General features: G+C 44.7%; 1 pseudogene; it reads right to left on the reverse strand.

Moving 5' to 3' along the window:
• Positions 1-4,809: 4,809 nt before the first annotated feature.
• LOC124557956 lies at positions 4,810-4,927 on the reverse strand (annotated as a pseudogene).
• Between the last annotated feature and the right edge of the window lie 8,996 nt (positions 4,928-13,923).

Raw genomic sequence — 13,923 nt, forward strand, 5'->3', positions numbered from 1 at the left:
GACCACATATAACCATAACTACTTCATGAAAAACTAAGAGTTTACAAGAACGCTTGCAACCGATATACAGAATACCACAACTTTAGGAATTTAAAACTCTGCAACGACAAAAGGCAGAGCTAAGCACTATCTGTCGGCGAATTAAGGGAGCTATAAAGTTTCATTTAGTTGTACATTTGTTCGCTTGAGGCGCTGTTGACTAGGCGTCAGCGTCAGTTGATGCTAAGATGGCGACCGCTCAACAGAAAGCTTTTTGTGTTATTGAGTACGGCAGAAGTGAATCGACGACAGTTGTTCAGCGTGCATTTCGAACGAAGTATGGTGTTAAACCTCCTGATAGGTGATGTATTAAAGTTGGTATAAACAGTTTACAGAGAATGGGTGTTTGTGCAAAGGGAAAAGTTCTGGACGGCCTCCAAGAAGCCCTGATCTTACCCCCTGCGATTTTTTCTTATGGGGGTATGTTAAGGATATGGTGTTTCGGCCACCTCTCCCAGCCACCATTGATGATTTGAAACGAGAAATAACAGCAGCTATCCAAACTGTTACGCCTGATATGCTACAGAGAGTGTGGAACGAGTTGGAGTATCGGGTTGATATTGCTCGAGTGTCTGGAGGGGGCCATATTGAACATCTGTGAACTTGTTTTTGAGTGAAAAAAAACCTTTTTAAATACTCTTTGTAATGACGTATAACGGAAGGTTATATTATGTTTCTTTCATTAAATACACATTTTTAAAGTTGTGGTATTCTTTTTGAATCACCCTGTATATCGAATGCGCGACTGTCACGGAGCAATCTAATCTAAAAGCCGTAAATTCAACTAAATACCTAGGTATTACAATTACGAGCAACTTAAATTGGAAAGAACACATAGAAAATGTTGTGGGGAAGACTAACCAAAGCCTGCGTTTATTGGCAGGACACTTAGAAAATGTAACAGACCTACTAAGGAGACGGCCTATACTGCGCTTGTCCGTCCTCTTTTAGAATACTGCTGCGCGGTGTGGGATCCTTACCAAATAAGACTGACGGAGCACATCGAGAAAGTTCAAAGAAAGGATGCACGTTTTGTATTATCGCGAAATATGGGAGAGAGTGGCACAGAAATGATACAGGATTTGGGCTGGAAATCATTAACAGAAAGGCGTCTTTCGTTGCGACGGAATCTTCTCACGAAATTCCAATCACGAAGTTTCTCCTCCGAATGCGAAAATGTTTTGTTGACACCGACCTACATAGGGAGAAACGATCACCACGATAAAATAAGGGAAATCAGAGCTCGTACGGAAAGATATAGGTGTTCATTCTTTCCGCGCGCTATTCTAGATTGGAATAATAGAGAATTGTGACGGTGGTTCGATGAACCCTCTGCCAGGCACTTAAATGTGATTTGCAGAGTATCCATGTAGATGTAGATGAAATATATCGACTGTGTTTACAGCTATCGGAACTTCGACAAAAGACGAACGACGTGTATTTCGGCTATAGCGTTGGCAACGACAAAAACAAAACAAGAAATTTGTCCAATGACGACAAAAAATGTAATTTCGCTTACTTTACACGTCATCCCTGCCGCCGTTGGATAAGCAGCTGCCAGCAGCAAGTCGTATACCCCTAGCTTACTTATTTGTTACATTCTTTAATTCTTAATTTCTTTGCGTGTTTTTGGGTACTTGCATTGTTTAATTCATAAATTTCGGGCGTATTATAGTATTTGAGAGTTGTAGCATCGCGCTTTAGTGTTTACTTCGTAGATTCTTATTTAAATTGCGTGTGAGTTTCGTATAGGAGGTGTAATTTCGAGTTTTAGTTACCGTAATCGTAAATTCAGGCAGATTGTAGCGCAGTCGTTAGGCATTTGTACCGGTTAGTTACTACATTCTTTGCGTGTTTCCCTTGCTTTATCTAGGTACGGACTCGTGTTTCAGTAACTGTTGTTCAACATCGATTAGAATGGGCAGGGACTGTGATTGCTGTGTTCGGATGAGGGCTGAGTTGGCATCCCTTCGCTCACAGCTGCAAGCGGCGCTGACTTCGGTCGTGCAGCTTGAGGCTGTTGCCAATGGGCACCACTGTGGGGAGCAGGACTTGGGTATCACGGGGATGTCAACCTCGTCCCGTTTGTCCCCAGATCGGTCTGCCGCTGTGGTTGCCCCGGTTGCTGCCCGCAGTGGGGCTGAGCCCTCGCCTGTGGTTGATTGGGAGGTCGTTCCAAGGCGGGGCAGGCAGCGAAAGACGTCCCCGGAGGCTGATCAGAAAGCCTCCCCGGTGCGTCTGACAAACAGGTTTCAGGCACTGTCTCTGGCTGAGCCAGATGCAGCTGCCTGCCCTGTTTCAGAGGATGACTCTCAGCCTTCAAGGTCCGGGCAATCACAGAGGGTGGGCTTATTGGTGGTTGGGAGCTCCAATGTTAGGCGCGTATGGGGCCCCTTAGGGATATGGCGGCTAAGGAGGGGAAGAAATCCAGTGTGCACTCCGTGTGAATTCTGGGTGGAGTCATTCCTGATGTGGAAAGGGTCCTTCCGGATGCCATGGAGAGCACAGGGTGCAGCCAGCTGCAGGTGGTGGCACATGTCGGCACTAATGACGTGTGTCGCTTTGGATCTGAGGAAATTCTCTCTGGATTCCAGCGGCTATCTGATTTGGTGAAGGCTGCCGGTCTTGCTTACGAGATAAAGGCAGAGCTCACCATCTGCAGCATCGTTGACAGAACCGACTGCGGACCTTTGGTGCAGAGCCGGGTGGAGGGTCTGAATCAGAGGCTCAGACGGTTTTGCGACCGTGTTGGCTGCAGATTCCTTGACTTGCGCCGTAGGGTGGTAGGGTTTCGGGTTCCGCTGAATAGGTCAGGAGTTCACTACACTCAGCTGGCGGCTACACGGGCAGCGGAGGCTGTGTGGCGTGGACTGGGTGGTTTTTTAGGTTAGAAGGCCTCGGGAAACTACGGGGTGGGCTGCAATCTCAAAGGGTGCATGGCAAATACAGGACGTGCTTGGATCAAGGAGCAGTCGGAATTGTGGTTGTAAATTGTTGTAGTTGTGCTGGGAAAGTCCCTGAGCTTCAAGCGGTAATAGAAAGCACAGAATCTGAAATCGTTATAGGTACAGAAAGCTGGCTAAAGCCTGAAATAAGTTCTGCATAAATTTTTACGAAGTCTCAGACGGTGTTCAGGAAAGATAGATTAGGCAGAATTGGTGGTGGAGTGTTTGTGTCTGTCAGTAGTGGTTTATCTAGTAGTGAAGTCGAAGTAGATACTCCGTCCGAATTGGTATGGGTGGAGGTTATACTTAACAGCCGAACTAAGTTAATAATTGGCTCCTTCTACCGACCCCCAGACTCCGAGGATATGGTTGCTGAACAGTTCAGAGAAAATTTGAGTTTCGTAACAAATAAATACCCCACTCATACGGTTATAGTTGGTGGAGACTTCAACCTTCCCTCGATATGTTGCAAAAATACTTGTTCAAAACCGGTGGTAGGCACAAAAAATCTTCCGAGATTGTCCTAAATGCTTTCTCCGAAAATTATTTCGAGCAGTTAGTCCACGAACCCACGTGAATTGTAAATGGTTGCGAAAACACACTTGACCTCTTAGCCACAAACAATCCAGAGCTGATAGAGAGAATCATGACTGATACAGGGATTAGTGATCACAAGGTCGTTGTAGCTAGGCTCAATACCGTTTCTTCCAAATCCACCAGAAACAAACCAACCAACCAACCAACCAACCAACTTCGTCGTATTAATTAATGGTGATTAAATAGAAATCGAAGGTTCGCGTCTTCGAGTTTCACCATTTACAGGGAGGCGATTCTAATCTGTAAGACGGGCGACCATGTGCGTCTTGTGTAGACTGAGAAAAGGTATTGGCAGGAATCTTTTGGATGCTACAAAATCAGTCTTTCTTATTTCTTTTTTATTAGTTATAAAAAAGTAAAAATCCATGACAAATGCTGTTCTCACGATGCAGGAAATAACGTATGTTTTAGTAAGAGTGCCATTTCAAGGGCCTAACGAGAAGATTTAAATACAAACTATTTTTATCACGCATTATTCCACAATAAACATAAATGTTTATTGAGTGTAGAGAAGCCTCATATCGTGAAACATCTTTCACTTGATGAATGAAACCGACACTTTGACAACAGGTGCCGTGCACTTTCTGTGGTTGTGAAGGTCAGCTGTAGACCCACAAGAAGATCACTGCAGCCGTTATCTAAACATCGTCTTTGTTCATCCCGTGAAATATGTTTCACAACGTGATGTGTCTCTACAACCAGAAAATGTTTATAACTAACTCTCGCTTAAGAAGAGTATTCGCTTATATTGATCTTCAGTAACTTGACAAAAAAGAATGTTTTGATGATAATGATGATGATGATGACTCAAAAAATAGTGATAATCTAGTCCATACAAATGATAAATTAACAGTTACTTATACATCAAGTTCCTTGACGTAAAAATACGAATATATAATGCTGGTTTCCATTACAGTGGATATAGTGGCTCCGCGATCTTGTGAATAGTCCAAATGTATCCAAAATAACTTTAATTCCGCAACTTCTACTGTAGCCAGGCGTATGTTGTAATTATGACATCTCCGTCCGAACAGGCCATGATGGCCCAACGGCACCGACCGGCCGCCGTGTCATCCTCAGCCCACAGGTGTAACTGGATGCGGCTATGGAGGGGCATGTGGTCAGCACACATCTCTCCCGGCCGTATGTCAGTTTACGAGACCGGAGCTGCTACTTCTCAATCAAGTAGCTCCTCAGTTTGCCTCACAAGGGCTGAGTGCACCCCGCTTGCCAACAGCGCTCGGCAGACCAGATGGTCACCCATCCAAGAACTAGCCCAGCCCAACAGCGCTTAACTTCGGTGATCTGACGGGAACCGGTGTTACCACTGCGGCAAGGCCGTTGAATAATAATGACATAATCTAAACAAATTCTCGCTGTATTATTTTTGTCACCAAAAGGTGACTCTTTGACAGAAGCTAGCTCTGAATATATGACCACATTTTTCAAAAATTTAAATTAACCAAATGAAACCTTTAAGAAACAGGTTCGTCTGATATCGAACCCAACACTTCTGCTAGTACTGAATTGTTAGATAAACGTAAATCTATGGAGTAATACGCATCCCTTTTAAAAACACGCTAACTTTACTATTATCCAGCTTGCTCCATATCACTTACCCTATAATTTTGGTGAAGATAAATTGTCAAATAACATTATTAGTCTATCTCAGAAGAACAGACAACAACTAAAGGCGCAAGAAGCGAGTTATTCAGCTGCTGATAAGAAAGAACCCACGAAATTGTACTACTAGGACTATCCGAGAAGATCCAGAGTGAACACCATTTGCAGTCCGTACGGGAGCTACACGAACTAGAAGTGACCAATTGGGTGTTGGAAGGTCTCCACCGTTATGTCGAGCCACGCTTGCCACTGCTAACGTGAAACCACCGTGAAATGGGATAATATCCTTAAATTTTGAGGCCTTGAGGCCTATGAAGGTTCGTGCTCTTGCGGCCGAACGTAAACTTCTAGCCGTGACGTGAGACGCGTTATCTTGCTGAAAGATCTCACTTCATTGTTGCTTCATGAGGATCATACTGTGTGTCACATGATGAAGATGATGGCCATATTGTGAATCAACAATGCGTGCATCTACACAACGAGTGCCAAGTTGAAATCAAATCCTTACGAATCTCCGGTGAGCGTGCGCATCCTCATGTTTATAAAAACAACGTTTCGATCACTGTTGAAAGTGACGCTCGATGCAGTAAAGTACTTACTTACTAATTTTTCCCACTACGTACCTGTTCACTTACTGCATGGGATCACTACGGTGATGTCCCACCACTTGTTTCTCTTCCCGGAATGTAAAATTGGAATGTTTGAACTGAATGTCACTAGTACTTCAGCCCAAACATCACGGCAAAGAAAATTTTAATTCGTACTCCTGTTCAATAAAAAGGGGTGGCAGTTTGCACGCTCGTACTACCAAAGAAACACTTGCCTGACACAGCAGTACAGAAATTTGGCAACACAGTAAGAAATAATCGGTACAATTTATGAAGAGGATGTTAGAAAACTTAACTTCGGTTATGGTTTGACGCATGCCAATTGATGTCGAACGTCGTGACGTCCTATACAATAAAATGTACGTGGGTAGGATGATAAATAGTGGCAACAGTGTTATGATTCATACCAGACTTTACAGACAGACGTTCACCATATTACATGCTCTCAGTGTGATCGAGTCGCATCTCGATCACCTTACATTACACACAGGGAACGTGTGGTACACCTTCAGCGCGTCCATATTTGTCAGTGTCTCGCAAGAACCACCCTATGGCCGGACGATGCCTTCTTTTGCGTTGTAGCAAGTTCGTTCATTTTGGCGAACAGGTCATAATCGCACGGATGCATATGGGGTGAATACGGTGAATGTTCCAGTATCTCCCACCTCACGTACACAGGAGTTTCTATGCGGGGTTTCCCACATACGATAAGGCAATGCTGCATCGCCAAACACTGCACCCAGTCCCTGAAAACATTATGGTTGCTCCGATCATGTGGTACTTCAATCATGACCTGTGTTCCGTAAATATACTGATTAGGAGCTTGAGCTGGCATGCACTGACAGGTGGTGCACACCACAACAAACTCAAACACAGATCAAAATGGTTCAGATGGCTCTAAGCACTATGGGACTTAACATCTGAGGTCATCAGTCCCCTATTCTGAAAACTACTCAAACCTAACTAACACAAGGACAACACATAAACCATGCCCGAGGCAGGATTAGAACCAACGACTGTAGCAGCAGCGCGGTCCAAACACAGCCGTCAAAGCTTATTGCACTACTTCTACTGACACTCTGCTATCAGCTACAGACAGCGTGCTTGCTATTTGACACATATTCTTCATGTTACAGCAGTGTTGCCACTACTTCTCATCCAGCCCTCGTAAAATACACTACTGGCCATTAAAACTGCTACACCACGAAGATGGCGTGCTACAGACGCGAAATTTAACCGACAGGAAGAAGATTCTGTCTTATGCAAATGATTAGCTTTTCAGAGCATTCACACTAGGTTGGCGCTGCTGGCGACACGTACAACGTGCTGACACGAGGAAAGTTTTCCAACCGATTTCTCATACACAAACAGCAGTTCACCGGCGTTGCCTGGTGAAACGTTGTTGTGATGCCTCATGTAAGGAGGAGAAATGCGTACCATCACGTTTCCGACTTTGATAAAGGTCGGATTGTAGCCTATCGCGATTGCGATTTATCGTATCGCGACATTCCTGCTCGCGTTGGTCGTGATCCAATGACTGTTAGCAGAATATGGAATCGGTGGGTTCAGGAGGGTAATACGGAACGCAGTGCTGGATCCCAACGGCCCCGTATCAATAACAGTCGAGATGACAGGCATCTTATCCGTATGGCTGTAACGGATCGTCCAGCCTCGTCTCGATACCTGAGTCAACAGATGGGGACATCTGCAAGACAACAACCATCTGCACGAACAGTTCGACGACGTTTGCAGCAGCATGGACTATCAGCTCTGAGACCGTGGCTGCATTTACCCTTGACGCTGCATCACAAACAGGAGCGCCTGCGATGGTGTACTCAACGATGAACCTGGGTGCACCAATGTCAAAACGTCATTTTTTCGGATGAATGCAGCTTCTGTTTACAGCATCATGATGGTCGCATCCGTGTTTGGCGATATCGAGGTGAAAGCACACTGGAAGCGTGTATTCGTCATCACCATACTGGCGTATCACCCGGCGTGATGGTATGGGGTGCCACTGGTTACACGTCTCGGTCACCTCTTGTTCGCATTGACGGCAGTTTGAACAGTGGACGTTACATTTCAGCATTTCAGATGTGTTACGACCCGTGGATCTACCCTTCATTCGATCCCTGCGAAACCCTACATTTCAGCAGGATAATGCACGACCGCATGTTACAGGTCCTGCACGGGCCTTTCTGGATACAGAAAATGTTCGACTGCTGCCCTGGCCAGCACATTCTCCAGATCTCTCACCAATTGAAATCGTCTGGTCAATGGTGGCCGAGCAAGTGGCTCGTCACAATACACCAGTCACTACTCTTGATGAACTGTGGTATCGTGTTGAAGCTGCATGGGCAGCTATACCTGTACACGCCATCCAAGCTCTGTTTGACTCAATGCCCAGGCGTATCAAGGCCGTTATGACGGCCAGAGGTGGTTGTTGTGGGTACTGATTTCTCATGATCTATGCACCCGTTGCGTGAAAACGTAATCACATGTCAGTTCCGGTATAATACATTTATCCAATGAATACCCGTGTATCATCTGCATTTCTTCTTGGTGTAGCAATTTTAATGGCCAGTAGTGTACTTGACTGTTTCCTGGCAGTCTCTGATGTTGTACTATAATTGACAGCAATTATGCCAACAGTCATTTGTTTTATTCCTATTACTCCTCACTGTCGACTGCCAAGACGGGAACTTCTGCCTTGTGAACGGACCTCATGCAACTGTGCTCTGCAGTGTAATTGCAGGAAATGCTGGCACAATAGAAGGGCAAAGCTGCAGGAATTGAACTGAGCTGACTGCAGACCCTGAACTGTGCTGTCTGACTGCAGGACCTGAACAGGGGGAGTGTCTGCGGTGCCTCGTCTTATCTGCCTGTCAGAGGAATGGTCTTCATCTCTGTTAGTATTAGGCACGAGCAAAGTAGTCCACTGTTGAGAGCGCTGTCTTTGGCGGCTGGCAACACTATCAGCGCACGAATACTATGCGCTGGTAGACGTGGTGCGGAAGCAGAAAGTAGTCCCGATTCGGGAGCGCCATCCCGAGGCTGCTGCTCCAAACTGAGAACGCCGGGCGAGTGTGGTGACGGCCTCTCGTAGCATTGCTGTGTACTCTACACGTGAATATCGTCGTATCGTTCCTTCAGAGTAGCGCCTTGTGCGAATTATCAGCAGCACTGAATTATTCGTTGTTAGGCAGGGCGAAGCAGCGCCAGGTGGTAACCGGTGCCTCAGGCTGTTGCCGGACGTTGCGGAACGGTGGCCAGTCGCCGCAGCCGGAACTGGCTCCATCCAACACGGATTTGGCGTGCCTGCGCCGCTGCCAGCCCCGCTTCCGCCGGGTTTCTCCGCCAAGAGGATTGGCTGCCGGATTTCTTTCTCGTTTCCCCACGTTTTAACTTCCCGGCACCTGCAGGCTCATTAGGGACCCGAGCGTTGCCGTCACCTAACGTTAAGAAAACTTCATTAAACGTAAATTAACAAACGCCTTTAAGTTGGCTAGGTGAACGTAGCAGGACAGAACTTCCTCTCCCGACTGCTTCCAGGTCGGAGAAAGGCGTGGGGGGGATAGAGAACCCTGATCCTTTCGAAGTCAGGGACCAGTACCATTGTACTGGTAGGTAGGACAGCTTGGCTGTGGATGTGGAAGGGTAGCCCACAACATAGACAGACAACAGTATTCACAATTACAAGCACCCAAACTTTAATGATCTTCCAGCAATAAAGGCTCTTAACAAATCTCAGTTAAGCAAGGAAATAAACTTGGTTACAAACATATGTTAACCTTCAACCAGGGAATAACCCCAATAAAGAATTACCAATCGATAAAACGTAGATAAAGGACTGCTTTACAAGAATGCTTAAATTAAGTAAAATCATGAAAGCTAAGTTACAAATTTTGTGGTAAGCTTCAACGGGTGAATAATCCCAATAAAGAATTCTCATTTAAATAAAACATAGATAGGAAAATGCCTTACCAAAATGCTTGAATTGTGTAAAATCATGAAAAGCTGGGTTACAACTTTTCTCACAAACTACTTAGGAATTTACAGCATATAAACAAGTTTGATCTGTTTAACCAGTAGGTAACTGCCAAGTCCAAGCGACCGAAGCCACTCAGAGCGGACGACCGCCCCAACGCTGGTCATCAACCGACATCGTCACGGCCCAGTGGCCACCGTGCTAAAACAGACCTACGTTTCGGCAAGCGACCGACAGCAACACAGCAGTAACAGACTGAAAGTCGGCGTACGCCTTACGAAACACGGCACACCCCGAAGCGGGAGCAGGCACAGCTGACTAGCGGCCATACAACGCCGCCCGTACTAACCAGTCTGATTCCTAGCTCGCCAAATCGAACGGAATGCCGGACATTTGCCACGCCGGACATTTGCCACACTTGCGCCTCCGCCAGGTAGCGATCCCTCACGTAAGGGACGCCCTTCCTCGTACTACTTGTGTCTGCTTTTAAACCGCCGTCTCCACATCGTACTCCATACAACCAGTACGTAATGGACCTTCTTCTTCGACAACTTGGCCAAATACAGAGCTTCTTTTCTTGAATCGAAATATTTATAACTTTTGGGAAACGAAAGCAATACCGACGATAATGTCAGTATGTAATTAGTTCTGCCAAGTATAAATATAGATCCCTCCGTCTGTATGGTAGCTTCCTTTCACGCTTACTGATTGCGATAGAAACAGTCCACCGCCATGGGAGCAACAAGAAAGCAACGATGTAAAGAGAATGCGAATGTAAACTAATCGTATCTTTTTGATTACTGCATTTGTGCCTACTTTAATTACTACAACTGCATCCGCAAAAGACAATAAGGAAAGAAGAAATGGGTATGTAAATGTGTGAGAAAAAGAACGACATACTCCATATTAATTTACTCTCTAGAATGCCATATCCATTGCGGCGAAACATTAGGTGGTATAGTGTAGCGGGACAATGTTCAAAACATGACTGAAAGTACGTTCACTAAATAGAGATAAGAACATCTATGATTGACATGTCATCTAAAGTCAACGTACAATTTTAAAATGTTAGAAATAAGGAAATGAAGCAATACAGAATGCTATGCTTGTAATCTGCACTACAACAGAAACAAGAAGCACAACGTAAGGAAAAATAATGTAACGTGTGGTGCAGCTCACAAGCGACATTGAAGCAGATAGTTCCTGTGACTTAGTATGGGTAGAGGTTATATTCGACAACCGGAATAAATTAATAACTGGCTCCTTTTACCGACCCCCGGTCTCAGATGAAACAGTTGCTGAACAGTTAAAAAAAAACTTGAGTCTCATCACAAGTAGGTACTCTACTCATACGATTACAGTTGGAAGTGACTTCAGTCTACCTTCCGTATGTTGACAAAAATACATTTTCAGACCCTACTGTAGATAGAAAACAATTTCCGTAATTGTTCTAAATACTTTTTTAAAGATTATTTTGAACAATTAGTTCACGAGGCCATTCAAACTGTAAATGGTTACGAAAACACACTTGAGCTCTTAGCCACAAATAATCCTGAGCATCACGACGGGTACAGGAATTAGTGAACACACAGTCGTAGCGAGGCTCAATTCTGTAACAAGGAAATTCAACAAAACTAAACGCGAAATATATCTATTTATAAAAGCTACTAAACATTCGGTTGACGTATTTCTAAGAGACAGTCTCCAATCCTTCCAAACCATGTAAGTGACGACCATTTGTGGCTTAAGTTCAAAGAAATAGTATCAACAGCATTCGAGAGATTCATACCAAATAAATTAATAAGAGACGGAACTGATCCCCCATGGTACACAAAACACGACAGAACGCTGCTGCAGGAGCACCGAAAAAGACACGTATAATTTAGACGAATGCAAAATCTCCAAGATTGGCGAAGTTATACTGAGGCTCGAAATTTGGTGCGGATTTCAATGCGAGATGCATTTAATAGTTTCCACAACGAAACTCTCTCTAGAAATGTGGTGGAAAATCCAAAGAGATTCTGGTTCTATGTTAAGTAAATCAGCGGAAAGGCTCAGTAAGCGATGCGGAGGAGGAGGAGGAGGGGGAGACAAGGGACCCAACCCTTCGGAGCAGGTAAAATCGTGGCAAATGTCCCGGCGTGGCAAATGTCCGCACACCATCGAACGCACTCATGGGTAAGGTAACGAATGTCGTAGATGACAATAGGAAAATACTTAGAAACTGGGGTGCAGAAATTCTGCGTGCAGTTTTGGAGCGTGCTATCCATGATTACTTGACATTTAGGACGGCTCAAGCTGGACCTGAAGCACATTTAAGAGGGAATACCCCAAGAAATACAGAGTACCACGAAACATTTTTCCAGACGCTACGCTGAAGCCGTAAAGCATTATAGTCTTCTTCCTGTACTCCTCCACATCTTTCCCATGCTTTGTCACTAGAAAATTACTTCTTCGTCGTGATGCTCTTTTAAAGTCTAACCTTTTGTTAGCTTCGTCATACGGTCCACTGTTTATTGTGCTGGCATGTGTTTGAAGTTGTAAACATGGAAAGACAATTCGTGGAGAATCTAACAATGTACGAGGGACATCGTTGCTTGATTTGGGAAGAGAGAACCAAACAGTGAGGTCATCGGTCCCATTGGATTAGGGTAGGATTGGGAAGGACGTCAGCAGTGCCCTTTCAAAGGTACCATCCCGACATTTATATGAAGCGATTTAGGGATATCACGGAAAATCTAAATCAAGATGGCCGGAACGGGATTGAATCGTCGTCCTACTGAATGCGAGCCCAGTTTACTAACCACTGCGCCACCTCACTCAGTTTTCATAAATGATGCACACTAACTTTTTTTGCTTACACGTTTATTTTTCTTCAATATCTCTTTTTAGTCCTTCAGTGTAGTCACTCTGCTTCTGTATGATAGAATCCCAACGTTTCAGACATATATTATTCCATCCAGAATACCACTTCTATTCATCTGTCAAAGGGAGGTCGTAAAAAGCTCTTCCAGAAAAGATAACGACGTCCACGCATGGGTTTTTTCAACGTCGGGACAAAATTGGAGTCTGGTGCACCCATGTCCGGGTTGTAGATAGGATGCGGAAACACTTCCCATCCGTATTCACGCAGTTTTTGGGCTACAACATTGCCAATATGCGGGCGAGCAAGAAGTTGAGGTCGGGTTTTGTGCATCTACATCTACATCTACATTTATACTCCGCAAGTCACCCAACGGTGTGTGGTGGAGGGCACTTTACGTGCCACTATCATTACCTCCCTTTCTTGTTCTAGTCGCGTATGGTTCTGCCGGAAAGCCTCAGTGGGCGCTCGAATTTCTTTAATTTTACATTCGTGATCTCCTCGGGAGGTATAAGTGGGGGAAGAAATATATTCGATATATTCTGTGAATGGTGTGACATTTGTTCTACAGGGAACTGTCATGATTTTTTATTTTTATTTTATTTTATTTATTTATTTATTTTTTGGACGTGGGGAGACTGAAGCTTTCCACTCATTGGACTGTATTTTTCAATTCCGGTTCAAAATCTCTAACCCACGTTTCACTAACAACAAGAATCCTTTACCTTCACCATGGATCTTTCTTCGAGCCAGGTTGCAATGTCCAGGCCTTTCTGCTTCTCTTCAGCAACAGTGTGGAACTCATCTCACAGAAGTTTTTCTCTTCTTCAAATCATTTGTCAGACTACGGAATACTGGTGTTGGGAGAATTCCAGTGACTTCAGAGAGTTCCTCATAAGTCACATCGCGATCTTCTATGAGAGAATCTGCCATAAGTTTCACATTTCGTTCATTTGTCGACGTTTTGGCCCTCCGGGTCTCGGATTACTGTCTATGCTCATACGACCACCACGAAAACGGTAAAACCGAGTACTACGGTCCATTGTAAACTCACCACAGACTTTACTTAACGCACTTATGGATTTATGTAGGGTTTCGATCTTTATGCACGACTTCCAGGCTTCAACAGTCGCAGCACGCGAGACTCCTGTAGGGTGCTTTACTACCCCTCGCCAATTGTGTGTTAGAGTACACAGCGAAAAAACAAAAACGCGTGCTTCTTCCTCAAACTCCCAACTGCATCTGACGTAATTTTCATTG

The sequence above is a fragment of the Schistocerca americana genome, chromosome 1 (genome assembly GCF_021461395.2).
Source record: "Schistocerca americana isolate TAMUIC-IGC-003095 chromosome 1, iqSchAmer2.1, whole genome shotgun sequence".
NCBI lineage: Eukaryota > Metazoa > Arthropoda > Insecta > Orthoptera > Acrididae > Schistocerca > Schistocerca americana.